Source organism: Sus scrofa, chromosome 8 (assembly GCF_054392235.1).
Source record: "Sus scrofa isolate SSC_HxYL_T2T_F1_AM1 chromosome 8, Sscrofa_HxYL_maternal_Yorkshire_Landrace_v2.0, whole genome shotgun sequence".
Taxonomy (NCBI): domain Eukaryota; kingdom Metazoa; phylum Chordata; class Mammalia; order Artiodactyla; family Suidae; genus Sus; species Sus scrofa.
The window spans coordinates 100,303,797-100,331,255 of NC_139390.1; the positions used below are offsets into that span (position 1 = coordinate 100,303,797).

The 27,459-nt window shown below is 37.0% G+C and overlaps 1 long non-coding RNA gene across 2 annotated transcripts in view; it reads right to left on the reverse strand.

Annotated features, from left to right (window-relative positions):
* LOC110262017 (uncharacterized) overlaps positions 1 to 27,067 on the reverse strand; it is a 358,225-nt gene extending 331,158 nt beyond the window's left edge. For both annotated transcript variants that reach the window (XR_002346500.2, XR_014812991.1), the window contains exon 1: positions 26,584 to 27,067. This is a non-coding gene — a long non-coding RNA (uncharacterized LOC110262017). The remainder of the gene's footprint in view (positions 1 to 26,583) is intronic.
* Between the last annotated feature and the right edge of the window lie 392 nt (positions 27,068 to 27,459).

Sequence of the window (27,459 nt, forward strand, 5' to 3'; positions counted from 1 at the left end):
CACATCTACAGGATAAATGACTCGCACAGAACAGCAACCAATCATTGGCAGAAGAACCTAAGCCCCAATAATGGCAAGAATCTCGTGACATTACTAGGTAAAACAAGAGAGAAGAGGAGAGTGAGAGAAGGGGAATCCGAGCTGGATGGATGCTCCTGAAAGGGAACTGTGGAGGAGAAAGGGATCCTGCACCCTAGAAAGTCACCTAGATCGACAGAAAGATCAACCGAACTGGAGGAATCTCCAGGTGCAGAGAAGAGTGTAGCAGTAAGTTGGAGTTCTGAAAAGCAGAGCGAGAACCGAACAGATCGTCTGAACTACCAGCACAGTCACCAAAAATTGAGCCACCTGGGTGGGGGCTGGGCACTGAGACCTTGGCTCCAGAGGTTAGTCTCTGGGAAAGGGCTGGGAGGGGGTGGAGCGGAGACTGCTTGGGAGGTCTAAAAACTGGTCTGTCAAGTATGATGGGGCAGAGACTGCCTGGGAGACTAGAAAGCAGAGGGTCGCAGGGGGAGGGAGCAATGCGCTAAGGGCAGGGAAGTGGAAAGTCACATCAGAGGGAACCTGGGAGAAGAGCAGTGTCTGTGCCAGAGTTGGGGGGGGCAGAGAAGAAGGGGTGGGCCCCCATAGAATTCTCCCCACGCCACAGCAAGCTTACCAGCCCTCTAGCTATCAGAAAGTTGTGCTTCCCAGTGCATTCCCCCTCCCCCCGCCACCTATAATGTACACGCTGGACTTGGGGCTTCCTGACATCAGGGAGGGCTGGTCTCAACAACTGCCAGAAGCCTACCACTGCAGGGGCTGTCCCTTCCCTGGCCTGCTTGTCCTTTGGAGGGGCTACACCCCTGCGGAGAAGTACCAAACATTGACAGCCCCCAGGAAAAGGCCTGCAGCCCAGAAAAGCTAGAACAAGCTTGGCCAGGCCATGAGAAGATCCGCCTAATTCTTGGACAGTCCTTCTGAGTCGGGCTGCCTGGGGAAGAGCCTCTTGGGTTTCCAGCAGCCCAGCTAGCTTCTCCCTCCCTCGGGGGTGCTGCACTCCTGCAGAACAGCTCCCGAGGATTGCCAGCAACCTGCAAGAGCCCCTGCAGCCCAGAAAAGCTAGACGAAGCTTGGCCAGGCCATGTAAAGATCTGCCTATATTCTCAGAGAGTCCTTCTGAGTCAGGCTGCCCTGGGGAAGAGCCTTTTGGGTTCTCAGTAACCCAGATAGCTGCTCCAACCCTGGGGAGGTGCTGCACTACTGCAGAACAGCTGCCTGGCACTGCCAGCCCCCTGCAAGAGCCCCACAGCCCAAAAACACCAGAGTAAGCTCTGCCTGGCCAAGTGAAATCTGCTTCCATCATGGTAGGGACCTCCCAGTCCTTTCTGCTCTCAGGAAGTCCTCCTTTGCTTCAGAAAGACCCTGTTAGCCCCCCACAACACTCCAGAAAAGCCACACTGCCTCAAAAAAGATTGACCAACAACGCCAGCCCTCAGGAAACATTCCACGGCAGTGACAAGGCAAATACTGCCAGGCCATGGAGAGTACAACTCCACTAGGAAAAAGAAAACAACAAGCAAGATGAAGAAGCTGAGAAACCACCCCCAGTCAAACCAACAGGAAAACTCACCTAAAACAGTCAACAATGAAACTGATCTCTGCAGTCTGACAGACCTGGAGTTCAAAAGAGAAATAGTGAAAATACTGAAGGAATTAAGAGAAGATATGAACAGTAACGCAGATACCCTCAGAAAGGAACTACAAAATATAAGGAGGAGCCAAGAAAAACTAGAACATTCATTTGCAGAGATGCAAACTGAACTAAGGGCAGTAAAAACCAGAATGAATAATGCAGAAGAACGAATCAGTGATATGGAAGATAGAATAATGGAAATCACCCAATCAGGTCAGCAGACATAAAACCAAATAAAAAAACTGGAAAGCAATATAAGAGACCTATGGGATAATATAAAGCGGGCCAATCTACGCATAATAGGAATTCCAGAAGGAGTAGAAAAAGATAAGGGGATGGAAAATATATTTGAAGAAATTATCGCTGGAAACTTCCCAAATCTAAAGGATACTGGGTTCAAGATACAAGAAGCACAGAGAGCCCCAAACAAACTGAACCCAAATAGACCTACACCAAGACACATCATGATAAAAATGGCAAAAGTTAGTGATAAAGAGAGGATCCTAAAGGCAGCAAGAGAAAAACAGAATGTTACCTACAAGGGAACCCCCATAAGAATATCAGCTGATTTCTCTACAGAAACACTACAGGCCAGGAGGGAATGGCAAGAGATATTTAAAGTGCTGAAAGGAAAAAAATATGCAACCTAGAATATTCTATCCAGCAAGAATATCATTTAAAATAGAAGGGGAAACAAAAACTTTTTCCAACAAACAAAAACTAAAAGAACACAGCAACACAAAACCCAGGTTAAAAGAAATATTGAAAGGGCTTCTCTAAACCAAAAAGAAAGGAAGGAAAGGGAAGAAAAAAGAAAAGAAAAAAAAAAAAAGAAGAAGAGGAAGAACTAGGACTGAGCAAACGGCAATCAGAGAGCAGTCACTCAAATAAGCCAGCATACAGATTTAATCATGAACATGCTTCAAACAAAATAAAATTAAAAAGAAAAAAATAAAAAAGAGTCATCAAAATCATAAAATGTGGGCAAGGGATGTTAGGAAGTAAATAACCCTTTTTGTTTGTTTGTATGTTTCTCTTCTTAATTTTAATATGGTAATGAAGTGTTTGAACTTACAGGACCATCAGGCTAAAACACACAATTATGGGAAGGGGTTAGCATACTTAAAAAACAGGGCAACCACAAGCCAAAACCAAATATTGCATTTGCAAAAAATGAAAAAAAAAACCAAAACACTCAAGCAGATAATAACAGGAGACCATCCAACCAAAGAAAAAAAAAAAAGAAAAAAAAAGAAAGGAAGAATGGACAACCATAGAATCAACTGGAACACGAGCTTCAAATGGCAATAAATAATCATCTATCAATTATCACCTTAAATGTCAATGGGCTGAATGCCCCAATCAAAAGACACAGACTGACTGAGTGGATAAAAAGGCAAAAACCTTCAATATGCTGCCTACAAGAAACTCACATTAGGACAAAGGATACATATAGATTGAAAGTGAAAGGGTGGGGAAAAATATTTCACGCCAATAGACATGACAGAAAAGCAGGAGTTGCAACACTCATATCAGACAAAATAGACTTTAAAACAAAAGGCATAAAGAAAGACAAAGAAGGACACTATTTAATGATTAAGGGATCCATCCAAGGAGAGGATGTTACTATCATCAACATATATGCCCCAAATACAGGAGCACCCAGATACATACAACAAATATTAACAGACATAAAGGGAGATATTGATGAGAATACAATCATAGTAGGAGACCTTAATACCCCCCTCACACCAATGGACAGATCCTCTAGACAGAAAACCAATAAAGCAACAGAGATCCTAAAGGAAACAATAGAAAAGTTAGACTTAATTGATATCTTCAGGACACTACATCCAAAAAAAGCAGAATACACATTCTTCTCAAATGCTCATGGAACATTCTCAAGAATCGACCACATATTGGGACACAAAGCCAATCTCAATAAATTTAGGAGCGTAGAAATTATCTCAAGTATCTTCTCTGACCACAATGCCATGAAATTAGAAATCAACCATGGGAAAAGGAAAGAGAAAAAACCTACTACATGGAGACTAAACAACATGCTACTAAAAAACCAATGGGTCAATGAGGAAATCAAGAAGGAAATTAAAAACTACCTTGAAACAAATGGTAATGAAGACACAACCTCTCAAAATCTATGGGATGCTGTGAAAGCAGTGCTCAGAGGGAAATTTATAGCAATACAGGCCTTTCTCAAAAAAGAAGAAAGATCCCAAATGGACAACTTAACCCTCCACCTAAACGAATTAGAAAAAGAAGAACAAAAAAGTCCTAAAGTCAGCAGAAGGAAGGAAATTATAAAGATCAAAGAAGAAATCAATAAAATAGAGACTCAAAAAACAATAGAGAAAATTAATAAAACCAAGAGCTGGTTCTTTGAAAAGGTGAACAAAATTGACAAACCCCTGGGCAGACTCACTAAAAAGAGAGAAAAAGAACCCAAATCACCAAAATTATAAATGAAAAAGGAGAAATCACAACAGATACAGCAGAAATACAAAAAACCATAAGAGAATACTATGAACAACTGTATGGCAACAAGTTTGACAATCTGGAAGAAATGGACAATTTCCTAGAATCTCACAGCCTGCCAAAACTGAATCTAGTAGAAACAGACCAACTGAACAGACCGATCACTAGAAATGAAATTGAAGAGGTCATAAAATCACTCCCTACAAATAAAACTCCAGGACCAGATGGCTTCACAGGTGAATTTTATCAAACATATAAAGAGGAATTGGTGCCCATCCTCCTTAACCTCTTTGAAAAGGTTGAAGAAGAAGGAATACTTCCAAAGACATTCTATGAGGCCACCATCACCCTCATTCCAAAACCAGACAGAGATACCACCAAAAAAGAAAACTATCGCCCAATATCATTGATGAATATAGATGCAAAAATTCTCAACAAAATCTTAGCCAACCGAATCCAACAACATACCAAAAAATTATACACCATGACCAGGTTGGGTTCATCCCAGGTTCACAAGGATGGTTCACCATACGCAAATCAATCAGCATCATACACCACATTAACAAAAAAAAAGTCAAAAATCATATGATCATCTCAATAGATGCAGAAAAAGCATTTGACAAAGTGCAACATTCATTCATGATCAAGACCCTCGCCAAAGTGGGTATAGACGGAACATTCCTGAATATAATCAAAGCCATTTATGATAAACCCACAGAAAATATAATACTCAACGGGGAAAAACTGAAAGCCTTCTCACTCAAATCTGGAACAAGACAGGGATGCCCACTCTCACCACTGCTCTTCAACATAGTTTTGGAGGTCCTAGCCACAGCAATTAGACAAACAAAAGAAATAAAAGGCATCCATATAGGAAGAGAAGAGATCAAACTGTCACTGTATGCAGATGACATGATACTATACCTAGAAAACCCTAAGGACTCAACCCAAAAACTACTTGAACTGATTAATAAATTCAGCAAAGTAGCAGGATATAAGATTAACATTCAGAAGTCAGTTGCATTTCTGTATACCAGCAATGAAATATTAGAAAAGGAATACAAAAATACAATGCCTTTTAAAATTGCACCCCACAAAATCAAATACCTCGGACTACACCTGACCAAGGAGGTAAAGGACCTATATGCCGAAAACTATAAAACTTTAATCAAAGAAATCAAAGAAGATGTAAAGAAATGGAAAGATATTCCATGTTCCTGGATTGGGAAAATCAATATTGTGAAAATGGCCATACTACCCAAAGCAATCTACAGATTCAATGCAATCCCTATCAAATTACCCAGGACATTTTTCACAGAACTAGAACAAACAATCCAAACATTTATATGGAACCACAAAAGACCCAGAATTGCCAAGGCAATCCTGAGGAACAAAAACCAAGCAGGAGGCATAACTCTCCCAGACTTCAAGAAATACTACAAAGCCACAGTCATCAAAACAGTGTGGTACTGCTATCAAAACAGACACACAGACCAATGGAACAGAATAGAGAATCCGGAAATAAACCCTGACACCTATGGTCAATTAATCTTTGACAAGGGAGGCAAGAACATCAAATGGGAAAAGGAAAGTCTATTCAGCAAGCATTGCTGGGAAACCTGGACAGCAACATGCAAAGCAATGAAACTAGAACACACCCTCACACCATGCACAAAAATAAACTCCACATGGCTGAAAGACTTAAATATACGACAGGACACCATCAAACTCCTAGAAGAAAACATAGGCAAAACACTCTCTGACATCAACATCATGAATATTTTCTCAGGTCAGTCTCCCAAAGCAATAGAAATTAGAGCAGAAATAAACCCATGGGACCTCATCAAACTGAAAAGCTTTTGCACAGCAAAGGAAACCCAAAAGAAAACAAAAAGACAACTTACAGAATGGGAGAAAATAGTTTCAAATGATGCAACGGACAAGGGCTTAATCTCTAGAATATATAAACAACTTATACAACTCAACAGCAAAAAAGCCCATCAATCAATGGAAAAATGGGCAAAAGTCCTGAATAGACTGTTCTCCAAGGAATATATACAGATGGCCAGCAAACATGAAAAAATGCTCAACATCACTGATTATAAGAGAAATGCAATTCAAAACTACCACGAGATACCACCTCACACCAGTCAGAATGGCCCTCATTAATAAGTCCACAAATAACAAGTGCTGGAGGGGCTGTGGAGAAAAGGGAACCCTCCTGCACTGCTGGTGGGAATGTCAACTGGTACAGCCACTATGGAGAACAGTTTGGAGATACCTTAGAAATCTATACATAGAACTTCCATATGACCCCACAATCCCACTCTTGGGCATCTATCCGGACAAAACTCTACTTAAAAGAGACACATGCACCCGCATGTTCATTGCAGCACTATTCACAATAGCCAGGACATGGAAACAACCCAAATGTCCATCAACAGATGATTGGATTCGGAAGAAGTGGTATATATACACAATGGAATACTACTCAGCCATAAAAAAGAATGACATAATGCCATTTGCAGCAACATGGATGGCACTAGAGAATCTCATCCTGAGTGAAATGAGTCAGAGAGACAAAGACAAAGACCATATGATATCACTTATAACTGGAATCTAATATCCAGCACAAATGAACATCTCCTCAGAATAGAAAATCATGGACTAGGAGAATAGACTTGAGTCTGCCTGATGGGAGAGGGAGGGAATGGGAGGGATTGGGAGCTTGGAGTTACCAGATATAACTTAGATTTACAAGCAGATCCTGCTGAGTAGCACTGAGAACTATGTCTAGATACTCATATTGCAACAGAACAAAGGGTGGGGAAAAAAATGTATACATGTAAGTGTAACTTGGTCCCCATGCTGTACAGTGGAAAAAAATAAAAATAAATTAAAATTAAACCAAAAAAATGTATTTAAAGAAATTACAGCTGAAAACTTTACAAATCTATACGAAACAGTTATCAAGATACAGGAAGCACAAAAGGCCCCAAACAAGTTGAACCCAAAAAGATGCACAATGAGACATGTAATACAAATGGCAAAATTTAAAGATTAGAAGAAGATTCTAAAGGCAGGAAGGGAAGAAAAAAAGAGTTAATTAAAAGGGAACCCCCAGAAGGCTGAATCACCATAAGGTGCTTAAAGGGAACCCCCATAAGCTGACTTCTCAGGCATTCCCATGTAGCTCAGCAGAAACAAACCTGACTGGTATCCATAAGGCGCAGGTTTGATGCCTGGCCTTACTCAGTGAGTTAAGGATCCGGAGATGCTATGAACTATGGTGTAGGTCATAGAAATCTCTCAGATCCTATGATGCTGTGGCTGCAGTATCGTCCAGCAGCTGTGAGTCAGCCCCTAGCCTGGGAGCATCCATATGTCACAGGTAAAGCTCTAAAAGGACAAAAAAAAAAAAAGGCTATCATCTTATCTCTCTACAGACATACTACACCCCAGAAGAGCATAGCAAGATATGCTCAAAATTCTAAAAGGAAAATATGCAGCCTAGAATACTCTACTCAGCAAGATTACAATGTAAAATAGAAGGAAGAAATAAATAATTTCTCGAACAAGAGAAAAAAAAGAGTACAAATCCATTCAAAGAGAAACACTGAAAGGTCTCCTCTAAAAAGGAAAGAAGTAAAAGAAGTAAGAATATATAGGATGGAGGAAATCACAATTGGAACATATTCACTGAAATAAGTCAGTATATAGCTCTAAAAAAAAAAAAAAAACTGTGTAAAAGCAATGATAAACACAAGGAATAGAAAAAGGATAAACTAAAGATGTAGTAAAGGAAAATAAAAATCATAAAATGTTGGGAAAGAAAGAAAATCTAGATTGTTATTTTTTTTTAGAATGTTTTCGAGGTTTTATGACTATCAGGCTACAGAAAGCAAATATAGGAAGGCATTAACACATTTGAAAAACAGGGCAACTGCAAATCAAAACCAAAAAAAAAAAAATACCTGCACATTTTCCATCGTGGCTCAGTGGTAATGAATCCAACTAGGATCCATGAGGATGTGGATTAAATCCCTGACCTGGCTCAGTGGGTTAAGGATATGGCACTGCTTTGAGCTGTGGTGTAGACTGCAGACATGACTTGGATCCCCTGTTGCTGTGGCTGGAGCAAAAGATGGCAGCTGTAGCTCCAATTCAACCCCTAGCCTGGAAACTTCCATATGCCATGGATGTGGTCCTACAAAGAAAAAGAAAAAAAAATTCACCAAAACCAAAAAGAAGAGAATACATGCATAAAAGGAAATCACATAACGAAATAAAGGAACAAAAAAATCAGCTAGAAAACAAGGGTTGAAATGGCAATAAATATGTATTTACCAATAATTACCTTAAATGTCAATGGACTGAATTCTCCAATCAAAAGACATAGATTAAAAAAACAAAAACAAAAACGAAAGCCTACAATATGCTGCCTCCAAGAGACTCAACTTAGGGCAAAAGGACACATAAATTGAAAGTGATGGAAGGAAAAATATATTTCATTTGAATAGATATGACAGTAAAGAGAGAGTAGCAATACTCATCAGACAAACTAGATTTTAAAACAAAGGCTATAAAAACAATAAAGGACACTCTTTAATTATAAAAGGATTATTTCAAGAAGAGGATATTATACTTTTCAATATATATGCCCTTAATATAGGAGCAACCTAATACACAGAACAAATACTAACAGATATAAAAGGTGATATTGATGGGAATATTGCAGGAAATTTTTTTTTAGGGCTACACTCATGGCATGTGGAGGTATCTAGGCTAGGGGTCTAATTGGAGCTGTAGCCACTGGCCTAACCAGAGCCACAGCAATGCCAGATCTGAGCTGTGTTTGAAACCTACACCACAGCTCATGGCAATGCCAGATCCTTAACCCACTGAGCGAGGCCAGGGATTGAACCTGCATTCTCATGGATGCTAGTAAGGTTTATTTCTGCTGAGCCACAATGGGAACTCCCAGTAATAGGAGATTTTAACACCCCACTCTTATCAATGGACAGATACTCTGACCAAAAGTCAATTAAGGTAATAGAGATACTAAATGACTCAACACAACAGTTATACTTAACTGATATTTTCAGGACGTTACATCCAGAAAATAAAATAAAATAAAGAATATACATTCTTTTCAAATGCACATGGAATAATCTTAAGGACTGACCACATACTGGGACACAAAAGTAACCTCAACAAATTTAAGAATACAGAAATTATTTCAAGCATATTCTCTGACCAAAATGGTATGAAACTAGAAATCAACCACAGGAAAATAAAGTAGAAAAAACAGACTACATAGAGACTAAAAAACATGCTATGAAAAAGCCATAGGGCCAATGAGAAAATCAGCAGGGAAATTAAAATATTCCTCAAGACAACTATTAATGAAAACACAACCACTCAAAATCTATGGGATGACACAAAAGCACTTCTTAGAGGGAAGTTCATAGTAATTTAGGCATACGTTAAAAAAGAAGAAAAAATTTCAGACTGAAAATTAACCCGTAGTTCCCATCATGGCTCAGTGGTTAACAAATCCGACTAGGAACTATGAGTTTGTGGGTTTGATCCCTGGCCTTGCTCAGTGGGTTAAGGATCTGGCGTTGTTGCCGTGAGCTGTGGTGTAGGTTGCAGATGTGGCTCCAATCCTGTGTTGCTGTGGCTCTGGTGTAGGCCGGCAGCTACAGCTCCGATTAAACCCCTAGCCTGGAAACCTCCACATGCTGTGCGTGCGGCCCTAGAAAAGGCAAAATTAAAAAAAGATAAAGAAAAATTAACCCACCACATAAAAGAATTAGAAAAAGAAGAACAAACAAAACCTAAAGTCAGCAGAAGGAAGGAAATCATAAAGATCAGAGAGGAAACCAATAAAACAGATTCAAAAAACAACAGTAAAAAATCAGTAAAACCAAGAGCTGAATCTTTGAAAGGGCAAACAAGATTGACAAACCTCTGGCCAGACTCCCCAGGAAGAAGAGAGACAGAACCCAAATAAACAAAATAGGAAACGAAAAAAGAGAAATCTCAAGGGATACTTCATAAATACAAAAAAATATATAAGAGAATATTATGAACAATTATATGCCAACAAATCTGACAACATAGAAGAAATGGACTTTCTAGAGACATACAGCCCATCAAAACTGAATCAAGAAGAAAGAGATTACCTGAACAGATTAATCACTAGAAATGAAATTGAATATGTAATAAAAACACTTCCTACAAAGAAAGGTCCAGGACCAGATGGCTTCATAGGCAAATTCTACTAAACATACAAATAACTTACATCCATACTATGAAAACTTTTCCAAAGGACTGAGGAAGAAGGAGGAGCTCCATCGTGGCTCAGCAGTAAAGAAACTGACTAGTACCCATGAAGATGTGGATTTGATCCCTGGCCTTACTCAGTGGGTTAAAGATCCAGCACTGCTGTTAGCTGCAGCGCAGGTCTCAGGCGTAGCTTAGATCCCACATTGCTGTGGCTGTGGTGTAGGACATCAGCTACAGTTCCAATTCAAACTCTAGCCTGGGAACTTCCTTATGCCACAAGTATGGCCCTAAAAAGACAAAAACAAAGAAACAAATAATAAATATTGAGGAAGAAGGAACATTTCTGAAGACATTCTATGATGCCACCATCATCTTAATACCAAAACCAAAGATACTATGCCCCCAAAAAATTACAGGCCAGTATCTTTGATGAATACAGACACAAAAATTCTCAACAAAAATTTGGTCAACCCAATGCAACAACATATAAAAAATATCATACACCATTATCAAGTGTTATTCATCCCAAGTTCACAAGGATGGTTCAATATATGTCAATAAATCAAAGTCATACACCTCATTAATAAAAGTCAAAAATTACATGATCATCACAATAGATTCAGAAAAAGTGTTTAACAAAATCCAACATCCATTCATGATAAAAACCCTTACCAGAGTGGGTAAAGAAAGAACCTAACATAATTAAAGTTGTTTACAATAAACCCACAGCAAATGTAATACTCAATGGAGAAAAGCTGAAAGCCTTCCCACTAAAATCTGGAATAAGACAAGGATGCCCTTTCTCACCACTTTTATTCAACATAGTATTGGAAGTCCTAGCCACAGAAATCAGACAAAGAAAAGAAATAAAAGGCATATTCAAATTGAAAGAGAAGAGATAAAATTGTCATTCTATGCAGATGACATGATACTATATATAGAAAAACCCTAAGGACTCCTGACAAAAACTACTTGAACATTTCAACAAATTCAGCAAAGCAGTAGGATACAAGATTAACATTCAGAAATCAGTTGCATTTCGGTACCCTAACAATGGAGTATTAGAAAAGGAATATAAAAATATATACTTTTTAAAACTGCTTCTCAAAAAATTAAATGCCTAGAAATAAGCCTGACCAATGAGGTGAAAGACATACTGAGAAGTATAAAACATCAATCAAGGAAATTAAAGAGGATTCAAAGGAATGGAAAGATATTCCATGTTCCTGGATTAAAAGAAGTAAAGTCATTAAAATGGCAATACTATCCAAAGCAATCTACAGTTTTAATATGATCCCTATCAAATTACCCATGACATTTTTCACAGAACTAGAACTAACAATCCAAAAATGTTTATGGAAACATAAAAGACCAGGAATTTCCAAAGCAATCCTGAGTGGGGAAAACAAACAAACAAAAAAATACAAAAAAACAAGCACGAGGCATAACTCTCCTAGACTTCAGACAATATTACAAAACCACAGTAATCGAGACAGTGTGGTACAAAATAGACACAGGTACCAACGGAACAGAACAGAGAACCCAAAAATAAACCCAGATGTCTCCAGTCAATTAATCTTCAACAAAGGAGGCAAGAATATAAAATGGGAAAATGACAGTCTCTTCAACAAGTGGTGCTGGGAAAACTAGACAGCCACATGTAAATCAATTAAATTAGAACACATCCTCACACCCTGCACAAAAATAAACTCAAAATAGCTTAAAGACTTAAACTTAAGATAAGACACCATAAAACTCCTAGAAGAGATCATAGCCAAAGCATTCTCTGCAATAAACCACACAAATTTGTCTTAAGTCAATCTTCTAAGGCATTAGAAATAAAAACAAAAAATAAAGTAATGAGACCTGACCAAACTTACAAGCTTTTGCAAAGCAAAGGAAACCATAAGAAAAAAGAAAGATAAACCTACAGAATGAGAGAAAATAGTTTCAAATGATACAACTGACAAGGGGTTAATCTCCAAAATACACAAACAACTCACACAACTCAACAGCAAAAAAACAACCCAATCAAAAAATGGGCTTAAACAGACATTTCTCCAAAGAAAACAAACAGATGGCCAACAAGCACATGAAAAAATGTTCATCAACATCACTAATTATTAGAGATACGAAAATCAAAACTACAATGAGGTACCATCTCCACCAGTCAGAATGGCCATCATTATCAAATCAACAAATAACAAATGCTGGAGAAGGTGTGGGGAAAAGGGAACCACCTACACTGTTGGTGAGAATGTAAATTGGTACAACCACTATGGAAAACAGTATGGAGGTTCCTCTGAAAACTAAATATAGAACTACCTTATGATCTAGCAATCCCACTCTTAGGCATATATCTGGACAAAACTTTTATCCAAAAAGATATATGCATCCCTATGTTCACTGCAGAATATTCAAATAGCCAAGACATGGAAACCAACTTAAATGTCCATCTACAGATGACTAGATTAAGATGTAGTATGTATATACAATGGAATATTACTCAGCCATAAAAGAGAACGAAATAACATCATGTGCAGCAACATGGATGGAACTAGAAACCCTCATACTAAGTGAAGTTCAGTCAGAAAGACAAATACCAGGAGTTCCCATCGTGGCTCAGTGGTTAACGAATCCGACTAGGAACCATGGGGCTGCAGGTTCGATCCCTGGCCTTGCTCAGTGGGTTAAGGATCCTGCGTTGCTGTGAGCTGTGGTGTAGGTCACAGACGAAGCTTGGATCACATGTTGCTGTGGCTCTGGTATAGGCCGATGGCTGCAGCTCCGATTAGACCAGTAGCCTGGGGACCTCCATATGCCGCAGGTGTAGCCCTACAAAAGACAAAAAGGAAAAAAAAAAAGAAAGACAAATATCATATTGCATCTCATATGTAGAGTCATATGTTACAGATGAACCTATCTGCAGAACTGAAAAAGACTCACAGACATGGAGAGCAGACTTGTGGTTGCCAAAGGAGAGAGGGAGGGAATGGGGTGGATAGGGAGTTTGGGTTAGTAGATACAAACTATTACATTTAGAATGAATAACCAATGGTGCCCTACTGCATAGGACAGGAAATATTTCCAATCACTTGTAATTGAACATGATGGAATTTACTATGAGAAAGGAGTGTATATATATATATATATATGGCTGGGTCACTTTGCTGTGCTACAGAAACTGACAGAACACTGTAAATCAACTATAATAATAAAATTAGAAAATATTTTTCTGAATAGATAGAAGCTAAAAATCAGGCCAAATTTATATGGAGATTGTAATGCTATTCAAATAGTATGTAGAAAACATATCCCCTGTATTTTTTTTTTTTAGGGCCACACCCAAGGCATATGGAGGTTCCCAGGCTAGGGGTCTAATCGGAGCTACATCTGCTGGCCTGTGCTGCAGCCACAGCAACACGGGATCTGAGCCATGTCTGCAACCTACACCACAGCTCATGGAAAGGCCAGATCCTTAACTCATTGAGGCCAGGGATCGAGCCCGCAACCTCATGGTTCCTAGTTAGATTCATTTCTGATGCACCTCAATGGGAACTCCCAAAACATATTCTTTTATCCTTAATGTTTCCTACAATTTTATATGCAAATTATATCTTAAAGCTTAATAATATCTGAAGTGTACAAAATTATAGCAGTAATAACGCAATTTGTGTTAATTTTAAATTTAAACATTAATATGTGTTGTCAGTATTTTCAAAGTTTTATGCTTAAGATTAAATAGGAACTAGTCTTAAATTCTTTTTATTATATGGAGATAAAATGTTTATTTGTATTTTACCCAACATTAATTTTATACATTCAGCATTGATTTAGTCTTTATTTGAGGAAGTGTATAGTACAAAATGTTGAAAATATTTAATATCATATTAAACCTGACTGTGCTCAATTTTTCCTATGTTCTTTTGATTTTTTTGCAAAGTTATATTTTGCATTTGTCGTCACATAAATACATTGGTTAACTGGTAAACTGTACAATGGTTGCCCACAATATTATGGCCAAAACTGGCATAGGAAGTGGATAATGTATAGTTTGGCAGATAAATAAATTAAAAGTGAGAAAAAAAATTGTTCATTCAGCCATGAGATAACTTGTATAATTGATTTAAAAATCAAATCAAATGTAGAAGTAAAATAAATTATTGTATAGAAAAATCTGTTAAGAAACAAAGTTAACTTTCAGTAGCTGGACATTTCTTAATCTGCAAATGGATATTATCATTATAAAAAAAATCTAATTGTTCCTTTGGGTCTGCTCTTCCCTATGTATTACTTGTAATAAATTATTCATCTTCTTCCTTTTGAAATGTATACATGAATTTAGTACTTTCAATATTTCTAGAGTTTCCTTAATTCAAAGGGATTTTGATCTGTTCTAAACAATAAGTAGAAAGATCAGTCCAAACCCGTTATTGCTCCATTTTGCTGCAACAGGTCAATACCCAAATACAAATATGATTTCCTATGCTTTATTGCTGTAAGTATGCCCCTATAGTACCTACATGTGGGCAATAAAATTACTATTATAAGCAAAAATTCATATGATTTATCATTATTCTGTTAATTCCTAATGGCTTTATGCCACTTGAGTCAATAGCCTAAATGCCATGCAGCAAAAAATTTATATGAAGTCCAGAACTTCTGCCAGCTGTTCAGCCTTATTTGGAATCTCCCTCTGAAAGGTTTACTTAACATAAAACGGTTGACATAACTAGACATACCACTTTTTCCTCAAAGTTTTTGAACTCATTTTGCATTTTTTTTCCACTTTCTAACTTCTATTAACATAAAAATCTTTGGCAAAATAATATCAGGTTTATTTTTGCATCATAATTCTAGGATAGGAAGTGCCTACCATCCCTACATTTGCCTTAAAAAGAGGACATCCAGTAAATAAATACATACAAACTAACAAAAAAAAAAAGAGGAAAAAATTGTATCAGTTAACAGTTTCTAAGGTAAAAATAAAAATCGCTCAGAAATAGTCTAAAACTGGAATTCCCGTCGTGATTCAGTGGTTAACGAATCCGACTAGGAACCATGAGGTTGTGGATTCAATCCCTGGTCTTGCTCAGCGGGTTAAGGGTCCGGCGTTGTTGCCGTGAACTGTGGTGTAGGTCTAAGACACGGCTCAGATCCTGCATTGCTGTGGCTTTGGTATAGGCCAGAGGCCACAGCTCTGATTAGACCCCTAGCCTAGGAATCTCCATATGCCACGGGAGTGGCCCTAGAAAAGGCAAAAAGGAAAGAGGCAAAAAAAAAAAAAAAAAAATAGTCTACAACTGATTTGGGCTAATTTGTTGAGGGAGATGTTTTATTTTATATAGTAAGATTTGGAGAAGTTAAATTTTTTATCTAGGCAACTCAATATATTTTTATAATAGTAAATCATATGAACTCCATCAGAAAAATTATATTAGCCTATTACAGCTCCTAACACATAGCATCATACAATTAAACCCATGCTGTTTTTTGGATCTAAAAATCAAAACAACAGCTTATAGACTATAACATGGGAGGTTATGTTCATGGCCTCAGAATTTTAAAATATCATTTTAAGTCCAAAAAAATGTATCAGACTCCAAAAAACTCTAAAACACTCTGGGCTTCAGGAATAGCATCCTCTTATAAACTCTGAGGTTTGCTGTTTTTCTCTTTTAACGCAAATACTGTCATTTTGCTATGCACCTCTGAAAATGCTATTGAAAACTTGCAAGAGAAATCAACAGTCACTAGCATGTTCAGAATCTAAGAATTAAGTGTCACAACTTCACAAGTGAGCTTAAATGAGATTTTAATTACCATTTTCAAGCCACTTATAAAAGTTAACAAGCAAGGCAGACGCAGACCCATCTTTTGTTTCTACAGCTGTACATAATTTAGTAATGGCCTTGAATATATGCTAAAATGATTATGGTTCACTTTGCTTCAACACAATGAATTGAAATGATGTCACATAGGTTTTAGTCTTTCCCAATTTGGACTAAATATACCTTCTAGTTAAATCAAATCTTGTAGAGATTTATAGAATGATGTCAATTTTAAAAAAGGAAATTTTCTTAGAGTTAATGATAAGTGGAAATTTTGGATGTAAATAACCATTCTTTCAGATTTAACATTAAGAAGAAAACAATAAAAATCATCTGATTTCATTGTAATACAGTCAAAAGTCATAAGAAATCATCCTTCCTGAAGATTTTGACTATACTCATCAATCACACTAATAAAATCTACCTACAATGTTTTATTTCCTCCCCCAAAATGAAGCATTCAACTCAAAAGTTACATACTTTTAGCAGTGTTTAGTTACTGTTTCAAGAGGATGACACAATCTGTGTCTTTTCACAGATGTAACAAATATATCAAGGAGAAATATTATAGTAGGGTGAAAGCCACAATCTAGAAATACAAAAAAACTCAGTACAATTTTTAGTTTTTTTAAGGAAACTCCATACTGTTTTTCACAGTGGCTGTACAACTTACCTTAGCACCAAAAATGTAGAAGGGTTCCCTTTCCTTCACAACCTCTCTGGAATTTGTAATTTGTAGAATACTTGATGATGGTCATTCTGATTGATGTGAGGTGATACCTGATTATATTTTTGTTTTGGATTTCTCAATTAGTGATATTGAACATATTTTCATGTGCCTTTTGGACATCCATATATCTTCTTTGGAGAATGTCTATTTAGGTCTTCTGTCCATTTTTTGACTGGGTTGTTTGTTTTTTTGATATTGAGCTGTATGAGCTGTTTGAGTATTTTACAGATTAATTCCTTTTCAGCCTCATCATTTGCAAATATTTTCTCCCATTCTGTAGGCTTTTTATTTTTTTTTATGATTTCCTTTGCTGTGCAGGAACTTTTAATTAGTTCCCATTTGTTTATTTTTGTTTTTATTCCCATTACTGGCACTAGAAGACAGATCCAAAAAAAAAAAAAAAAAATATTGCCGCAAATTATGTCAGTGTTCTGTCTATATTTTCCTCTAGAAATTTTAGAGTTTTCAGTATTAAATCAAGGCCTTTAATCCATTTTGTTTTTTGCTTTTTTTTTGTTTTGTCTTTTTGCCTTTTCTAAGGCCGCTCCTGTGGCATATGGAGGTTCCCAGGCTAGGGGTCTAATCGGAGCTATAGCTGTCGGCTTATGCCACAGGCACGGCAACACAGGATCTGAGCCACATCTGCAAACTACACCACAGCTCACATCAATGCCAGATCCTTAACCCACTGAGTAAAGCCAGGAATCGAACCCGCAACCTCATGGTTCCCAGTCGGATTCATTAGCCATTAAGCCACGACAGGAACTCCCCTTTAATCCATTTTGAGTTTATTTTTCGTGTGTGATATTAGAGAATGTTCTAATTTGATTCTTTTCCCTGTAGCTGTCCAGTTTTCCCAGTACTATGTATTGAAGAGACTGTCTTTTCTCCATCCTGTAGTCTTAGTTCCTTCATTATAGATTAGCTGACTATAGGTGTGTGGGCTTATTTTTGGGCTATCCTGTTCCATTGGCCTATAATTCTCTTTTTGTGCCAGTACCATACTGTTTTGAACACTGTAGCTTCATAATATAACTATCATATGATCCTGCAATCCCATTCCTGGGCATATATGTATGTAGAGAAAACCATTATTTGCAACCACATATGCACCTAAATGTTCATTGCTACACTATTTATGATAGACAAGACATGAAAACAACCTACATGTCTACTGACAGATGAATGGATAAAGAAGATATGGTATATTTATACAATAAAATATTACTCGGCCATAAAAAAGAATGATATAATGCATTTTATAGCAACACAGATAGACCTAGAGATCTTCATACTAAGTGAGGTAAGCCAGAGAGAGAAAGACAAATTTCATATGATATCACTTATATGTGATACAGATAATCTTATACATACAACAGAAATAGACCCACAGACATAGAAAACAAACTTATAATTACCAAAAGGGAAGGAGGGGAGGGATAAATTAGGAGTTTGGAATTAACATATATACACAACTATATATAAAATAGATATCAACAAGAACCTACTATATGGTACAGGGAAATATATGTAATATCTTATAATAACCTATAAGAGTGTATAATCTAAAAAAGAGATTTATATTTATGTATAACTGAATAACTTCATTGTACACCCAAAACACAATATTGTAAATCAATATACTACAATAAAAATAATTTAAAATGGTTTGGAAAAAGACAAAAAATTCAGTACAATATAGGCAGACAGCATTACAATTGAATTGAATTGGAACTATTAAACTATTGGCACTTGCTTCACCGCATACGAAAGAAAAGCATATATAGGAATTAAATTAAGTAACCTGAGATAGATTCACAAAATCCAAAATAAGTGCTACTTACAAAGTTGCTTTGGAGAAATAAACCTGAAAATTATTAAAATAAACCACTGTTTAGCAACATATTCTCATTATCTATCTATATCCTACAAAAATGTACTTTTTCTAAAACCCTTTCAGGTAATTATAATGACGGAATATGAAATTCTTCCTGGAAAAGTAATGACAAGTCTAAATGGGAGACACAAGATAGTGGAGTCCAATGACTGACAATCAAGAGGTTAAAACCTGACCTAGGGCAAGTCTTGAACAAGTGGTGATGGATGAAATGAACAGTATAGATGATCAAAGAGTAAAACATTTTAAATTAATTTTTAAATATCAAGAAACACTTGCTCTCCAAAACAAAGAAGAGGAAAGTTATTATGAATGTGATGATCAAGAAATTGAGGTGTAGTATTTTGAAGAGATACCAATTTGAGGTAGAAGTAATAGAGAATAGTGGGGTTTCAACTGAAATAATGTCTTTGAAAACCAAATGCAAAAGTGTCATGGTGGAAAGAAACTAAATGGTTTGAAAGAGCATATAGAAATGGAATACTTGGTACAGATAAATTTCATAAGTAATACGAGTGCAAAGTTCATTGGTAATATTTGTTTGCATAACGAAAGAACAGTAATAGCCTGGAAGCTACGAATTATATGTATGTGTGTGTGTGTGTGTGTACATATATGCGTGCACACACACACACACACACACACCAAACCTCTCAACCATTAGGTATATGAAACTGGGGTGAGCAAAAGACAGCATCTTGCTGAAAGGGCTATCAAGGTTTATATTTTCCAGGTATACTGTGTTCTAGCTTTCACTGAAAATATGGAAGTGTTTGTTAATGAGAGCACAATCATTCGAGAAAACCGATCAAGATGTGAGATGGAGGAGGAAAGGAGATAGATTCTGGTGGAGATACAGAGCCATATGGTGATAAAAGTATAATAATTGGAGTTCCCGTGGTGGGATAGTGGTTAACGAATCCGACTAGGAACCATGAGGCTGTGGGCTCGATCCCTGCCCTTGCTCAGTGGGTTAAGGATCCGGTGTTGCCGTGAGCTGTGGTGTAGGTCGCAGACGCGGCTCAGATCCTGTGTTGCTGTGGCTCTGGCGTAGGCTGGCAGCTACAGCTCCAATTGGACCCCTAGCCTGGGAACCTCCGTATGCCGCAGGAGTGACCCAAGAAATGGCAAAAAGACAAAAAAAAAAGAAAAAAAGAAAAAAAGTATAATAATAGGTGATGTGAAAGTAAGAAGTGAGAGAGAAATAGAAGCATGAGGTACAGTGTTTCATTCCTGACAGCATCTGAAAGAAGTGAAAAGTTGTGACTTTCAGAATACTTAACCTAATATTTTCAGTGACTTCAAGAATCGTTCTGATCACTTAAAGGATTTCCAGTACCTGGAACATCACTCAAGGTGAAGTTCTTATGATGATTTTACTTAATGAAAAATCTCCTCATGTTTGAACATACAGAAAATTGTCTAGTATTATATAAATCCAAACTGGTATACTTCGAAGTTATGATTACAGGTATTTTTCTCACCTTTTTGCTACACTTTTTTGAGAGAGAAATATATTGCTTTTTGGTTATTTTTAAAATGAAATTTTATCACATTCGGCAAATTAATACAGGACTATACCATTAAGGAAACAAAATGAATGCATATTATGCTTAACGTATTACTGTTATTTTACCATATTTATAGATTTTTGTCTACGGCAATGAAATTTATAGGAATTCTGCATATGTTTAGCTTAAATGCAATCATTTTCCAACTGTGCTCTGTGGAGCCAACCCAGATTCAACAAAATTAGCTGTAATTTTGTGTCTTTTGTTTCTGCTTCTAGGTTAAAGATGGTTTGGGAAAAAAATGTGTTAGAAAATTTTAAAATGGTGAAAAATCACTTGCTTATTGGAGTGTTCCATTCGATGATGAATCCCTGCCCCCAGCTTGAACATTCATTTAATTTCAATCTGTGTCTGGATTCCCCATCCCTAAAATATTTCCATGAAATATTTAACTTCTCTTATAGAATTAAGTTATATTTTAAGTTTGCAATTTATTCCACAACTCTGATATTGCTTTTTCTATGTTAACACTCCCTGAACCGCTGTTCCAAGTAGAAAGCAATGCCAAAATAAAATCACACGACCAATTTTCACTATATTTTCTCAAATTATTTCCTTGTCAACATCTTATCATTGCTCTGACTTTAGCTGGTTAATATATTAGTGGATTGATTTATTCATCTAAACTTGTTACCTTTGTGAATGTTATCTCCATACATTTATGAAGTAGATATCTAGATTATAAACAGCAACAATCAGCCACCGAGAAAGATTCATCTAGTAATTGTACTGATTATTTGTGGTATTTACTAATTTATTTTAAACTCAGTAATATTGCCTCCATAAGTATCCTTTTCTTTACCTTCTCCATTTCCAAATACCTTAGAGTGGAGAATCTTTATTTTTCCAAAATCTTAACAAGTCACTGATAACAGTAAGCTGTGATAAGTTTATTTTGTTTCATGCTTTGGTGATTTCCTGAGTCCAGTTAAATTGTTCAGACCAACATCAGAATGTATAAGGCTATGGAACTACTTTAATATTTTTGCAAATTGAGGAAAAATCTTTATTTCTTTCAGACAGGCCTAAGAGAACTAATAACTTTTACAGTACCTGAATTCAATAAAAATCTCTTTTTGAAATGTAGTGCTGCCAATAATTCAAAGTACAGTAGTAAAGTAAATGGGCAGTGAACATTCTGAAAGTGAGCTGCAACATTTTCAACAATAACAATAATACATGTCTTTAATAATGGCATATTCTCTTTTAATCTTTTAAATCTATTACCTCTGCAAAGTACAATGTACTTTGAAATTTTCCTTTTGAATTTTCAAACATTAGTATCCCATGTCTTCAGTACATTAAAAGGTTTGATTGTAAGAAATTACTGCTGTATAATTTTGGGGGCCCAGTGCAAAACCAACCTGGGTGTGGTGTCCTGTTTAAAACCTATCAAGAATTTCAAGATGCTGACAGAACACTAAACCAGCAATAATGAAAATAAAATAAAATAAAAAGAATTTCAAGATGGTGTGAGCAGAGCATTAAACCAAATATGATGTCATTATACCCATTGTCTCCTGTGTGACTGCACAGGGCACGCAAACATGAAGTTGGCTCTAAACCTATATCCAGACAGGTTAACTTTATAGATTCTCAAAACTAAAAAGAGAAAATACATTTCATATGTATACTCAGTTATTTCAATCATTATGAATTAAACTGGCACAGATACTGGGATTTGTGCTCAGAAGCTCAGTTTGCCTAATAAAATTTCTGTATTAATTATTTCTTTAAAAAAGATTACTCGAAGAAGATGATTTCAGAAATAAGGAAATTAAAATGATTCGTAATTCTGTATTTTAAGTTCGCAGGTAAGTATAAAAATAAAATATATATTCCATTACTAATTACAGTAAAAAGATCAAGATAAAATGTATCATCAGTAAGTGGTTACTCTACTTATTTTAAAATTATATTTATTGCATGAACAAATAAGATGTAAGAGCAGGAAAGAATGAGCATTTTTGAACATGTAAAAAACATTTTCTGGATGTTTTAGTGATAAGTTTTAGCAGAGCAGGAGCTCACTCCTGATCCACCTCCTGCTTGAACAACCAGTAATGTAATTTGCAAGCAGGTTGTAATTTCACACAAAAATATATTACAATAAGAAATGCATTTACTCTCACAGGATTTGACTTACGTAAGAATTTGTAAAAGAAAGTCATTTTCCTTCTTGAATTTAATGACCATCTTTCTGAATTCACATGTATGTTCACCTGACCAATCCTTCTTACTCTCTATTTCAAGTTACCTGGTAAAATTAATTTGAAATAATAATTGATGGGTTGTCTGTACTGAATAAACGCATATGTTACAAACACAAATGTATTTATGTATTTTACAGCTATGCAGTTTCAAGAACTGACTTATTTCTGTCTGCTTTTTATTCACTTTTTAAAATTAGGCTACTGATGCATATTAGAATTTAATTACACCAATTAGTACTGCCACATCAGACATATGATGTGCCTTCAATTAAGAAGTACCTAATGGGTATTAGTACAATTTAGCTTCATAATTAAAGTTCTAAGAACAGCACAAATTAAACATTATGATTACAAAACATTAAAAATCTACTGGTAAAATTAAAGCTGAAGATTTTAGCTTCTCCTTTTAAGTCACTTTTTAAAAAATCAGGATTACATAAAACAGAATGTTATTATTGAAGAATTCCTAAAGTGAGAAAACTTATATACATGCATATATAATAATTACATCCTTAAGAAATTATGAAACCTATGACTCATGTCATCTAATGGCACCAAAAGTTATCACTGCAAGGTTTTGTTTTCTCTTTTTCCTTTTTTTAACACATCAATATTTCGTTTCTGTGGTAGCCATAAACTCTTGCTTCAAGGAACATAGATGACAGGCAGCCCCAGCTGCTGCCCATCTGATTTTATGAGTGTATTTGCATTGAGGTCATGTTTCCTAAGGCTGCTCCTGGCTCGTGGTGAGAGTACTAGTTAAAGAAACATTGTTAGGAATCCTGGGACTCTTCTTGCATAAGACTTTGGGTTTAGTACTCCTCAATGGCCTGTGCAAAACTAACTAAAACAGTGCTATAGGCTGAAGATCTTCTGTCCTAATCCTTCTCCTGAGAAGAATCAGAACTGCACTTCTGTCTGAAGCCTCCCTATACTTAATATCTGCTGCTTCTCCTTAACACTTAACAGAAATTTCTCCCTATAAATCTTTTGTGCAACCAATAACATCTTGGTGTCAGAAAATACAACCTAATAAATTACCTAATATGAAATATATACATACGTATTTAATAAATTTTGTCATTATTATAGTATTTTAAATAAAATCAAGATAATTTTTAAAAACTGTAAGAATATTTTCCTACTTGGATAAGTTTTTTTTCCCCAAAAGAAATAGGATATTACAGAAAATTCCAAATTGCCTACAAGTATGTAATAGCAATTCAGAGTGACTCTAGGCTTATGTTTGAAATTAGGAGTATGGAAATTTTTAGCTTCTTACTTGCTAGGAATTACATTTAAGGTAAAATAAAATACACTTTCTCTACAACTGACATATCAAAAACAAATACTGATTACATTAAGACACTCAAAACCCACTGATCTCAATCATTTCTGCTGATTTACATGAAAAATTATCAAAATTATAGACTGATTTATGTATTTTAGCATTAGTTTAAATATCACAAAATCCTATAAAAATCCTATGCTTTATTACAGATGAGAAATTAGGTTAAAGTGAATGCCAATTGAAGCAGTGTTTTATTGAGTCTATGTACACATGTGCACTTATCTTGGGCACTCTACTTGTTGGTTATGTGTATATGTGATAGATGAATGTGTATGTCATGAAAAATGTCTATAGAATTTTGATGCTTTGAGGTAATTCTGCATTTAATCTAATGTTTTAAATAAAACTTCTGGAACACATGCAGGCACATTCATTTATGTATCATCTGTGCCTGCTTTGGGGCCAAAATAGTAAAATCAAGTAGTTGCAAGAGACTGCATGGACCCCAAAGCCTAAAGCATTTTCTAGTTGGAGCTTTACAAAAAACATCTGCCCATCTATTACCAACTTCAGAAAATTGATACAATGGAAATCAGGTACTGAAACCCAATGTTCTGTGTTAACATAACACACTACTTAAAACTAAGAACCAAGACAAACTGAGTCAAAACGAATTGGTTGTTCCAAAAAATTTTTGCTCAGAAAAAAATAAAACTGTAAATAAATGACCATTTGCTTTAGGAAATTCTTGTAGATCAATTTATCTGAAGCAGTATTCTACTCACCTAGGTAAACAGCTCCCTTAACAATCAATGGCTTGTTAAAACTCACTTCCAGATCTTTACTTCATTCTATTTACCAATCCTTTACTAATTGCCCAATCTCAATAAATTCCCTGCCCCTGAAAGGTCACACTTACTCCACCTGAGAGCCAACCTCCCCGATTCCTTTTTCTGAGGTACTGAAAACTTCATCCCTGTTCTCTTCTTGCTCATGGGTATGAATTTGGAAAACTGAAATTAGGGGCCTGAATATAAGTGAAAATTTTAAAGCATTTTTATGACAGATGATAGATACATGATACCATGAGGAGTAACACTCATTAGCCAGTAATGTGAGAAGTAGGTCAGGTACAATAATTTTATCTCTGACAAAGGACAGCCAACACATAATATATAAAATATGCAAAGTGACTCAATCATTCTAAAGATGATCTGTCAAAGTGTATTAAATCACATCTATTAGACTATCTCAGTCAGAGATTATCTAAATGTTTCCCATCAAATATGTTCATTTAGAATCTATTTCCCACATAAACACAGATATTTGTATTAGCTTATTTTGTGGCCTGGTTAAAGTCTTATTTTACACAAGCCACCTAGAAAGGGAAAAATGTCTAAATTACTTGAAAATCCAAGGACCTCCGGCAGAAATTTTTAAAATACACAGATCTTTCTTATTGAATATTAAAGTATAGGGTAATCTCAGGTTTCTCAAACTAATGTTTCCTCTCTGAAAAAAAAGGGGGAAAGTGACTCCAAAGAAAATACACCTAAAGACAGGAGAAAACTTGGCTAAAGACAGAGGGTTCAGGTTCATGAAAGGTAATTTATTCCAACAGGACAAATCCACTGTGATAACTCATCTTACAGCGTCTTGAGAAGTACAGAGAAAAAAAAAATATGGCTTTCAGATATACAGAATTTATGGCACTAGGGGAGAATGAATTCTTAAATAACTATTTGGAGGAATAAAGAGGTATTTTTTCACAAGCTGAAGATGGTCAAACCAGTTACTAACAATCAGCAAAAAACCATTAAGATGATTAATGTATGACAAAAGCAAATTAATAAAGAAGCCCAATTTTACATTTTTTTTTTCCCTTTTTAGATGTTTAATTAAAAATGCCACCTGCACTTTTACTTCTGCAAAACTGTTCAGAACTAGATGCTCCCCATAAAGTCCATTGTTGTAGGATAATGAGACTGAGAGAAACCTTGTCTGGACCTAATCTGATTAGACTTTGCAAAAATGAAAGCCCAAATATTTAGCTGTTAGAATAATGCTCCTGCTCCCATTAGTGTGGCTATTTCAGGGCTTGGAGGCACCTTGACCCTCGTTAACAGAAAGTGGTTTCCCCTGGGCCTCTGTCAGCCCCAAACCTCCCTGGGACACTGCCCTCCGCCCTCAGCCCAGCCCTTGACGGCAGAAACCTCCCCATACCGGCTAAAAGCGCACTAGGACTCAAGGCCTAGCTCACAGGGACCCCTAAGGCTTCTCAGGTCTCCCTCTGTGAGAGCAACTGGGCAAAGCTGTCCTCTCCCCGCTTGACGGGAGCAGGCCCTGTTCTCAGGGCTTCCCTAACCACCATCACCACCTCAGCACTGGATGTGAGAGAAGAACCACGCCTGTCTCCACAGGACAGAGGGGAGCATATGGTGGTTAGGGTGCTGACCCTCCAGATGAGCTTGTGGGCCCTACTGGGGAGATGCCGAATCCTCTTCCTAAGGATAGAAGTTCTCCAGGAAGAAGGTGGGATCCCCCTCGTAGTGTTGGGCACAACAAGCAGAACTGAGGGGTTTCTGGCTCACCTGCAGCCTCGGAGTCTTGGTTCCGCTTCCCTCATTGAGACCTGGGCTGGCAGAAACCCCAACTGGCTGTTATTCTCCGGATGGAATCCCTGGGCGGAAAGTGGCGGCTTCAGAGGTTCTACATGCTGAGCTCTGAGGCGGGATTGTCTTTGTGCCACAGGTGTGGTCTATGCCGTTAGGCTCCACCCCTCCAGCCCTGGATGCAGTGCCTGGAGAACTCTCCAGAAGGCCAGGTCCTATGCAGTTCGGACCCACTGCAGCAGTGGACAAGCCCCATTCCGCTCTGCCCGCCTTTCCTCTAGAGTGGCTGTTGGGGGCCGGAGATCTTGGAGGACAGTTGGTAAAGGGTTCTGCTTCTCCACTGGTTGCCTCACACATTTTGGCTTTTTTTTTTTTTCTTAACGTTAGTCAATCCAATCTGCTTCCCTCCAGGTTACCAAGATGTTTGCTAATTCACCTGTGGGCTGGTTCCTGTTTTCCACTCAGCACTGAGCAGACGCCTGCGCACTGCCGACCCTCTTCTCAAACCCGCCACCAGACGCTTGTTAACTTGTCTCCTAGAGGCTGTGCGAAGGTAGAGGGTCAGGCACCATGGGTTCACCGCACCTCCTTCCTCACTGGGAGCTGGCACAGCAGCTCAGGATAGAGAAAAGAAACTTCCGAAAGACTGTCAAGTTCTACCAGAAACTTTTTTTAGGAGGAAAAGCAAAAGCAACGGTAGCCTCGCGGGACGCGAGCCAGAACACTGGGTCCGGCAAAAGTGCCCTGACCCCCAGGCTCGGAAGAGAAGACCTTCAGAGACCTGTTGTCACTGGCCTGTAGGCCAGCCCTTTGGAAGTGATGGTGAACATAGTGGCAGCCCACCCGGGCTCACAG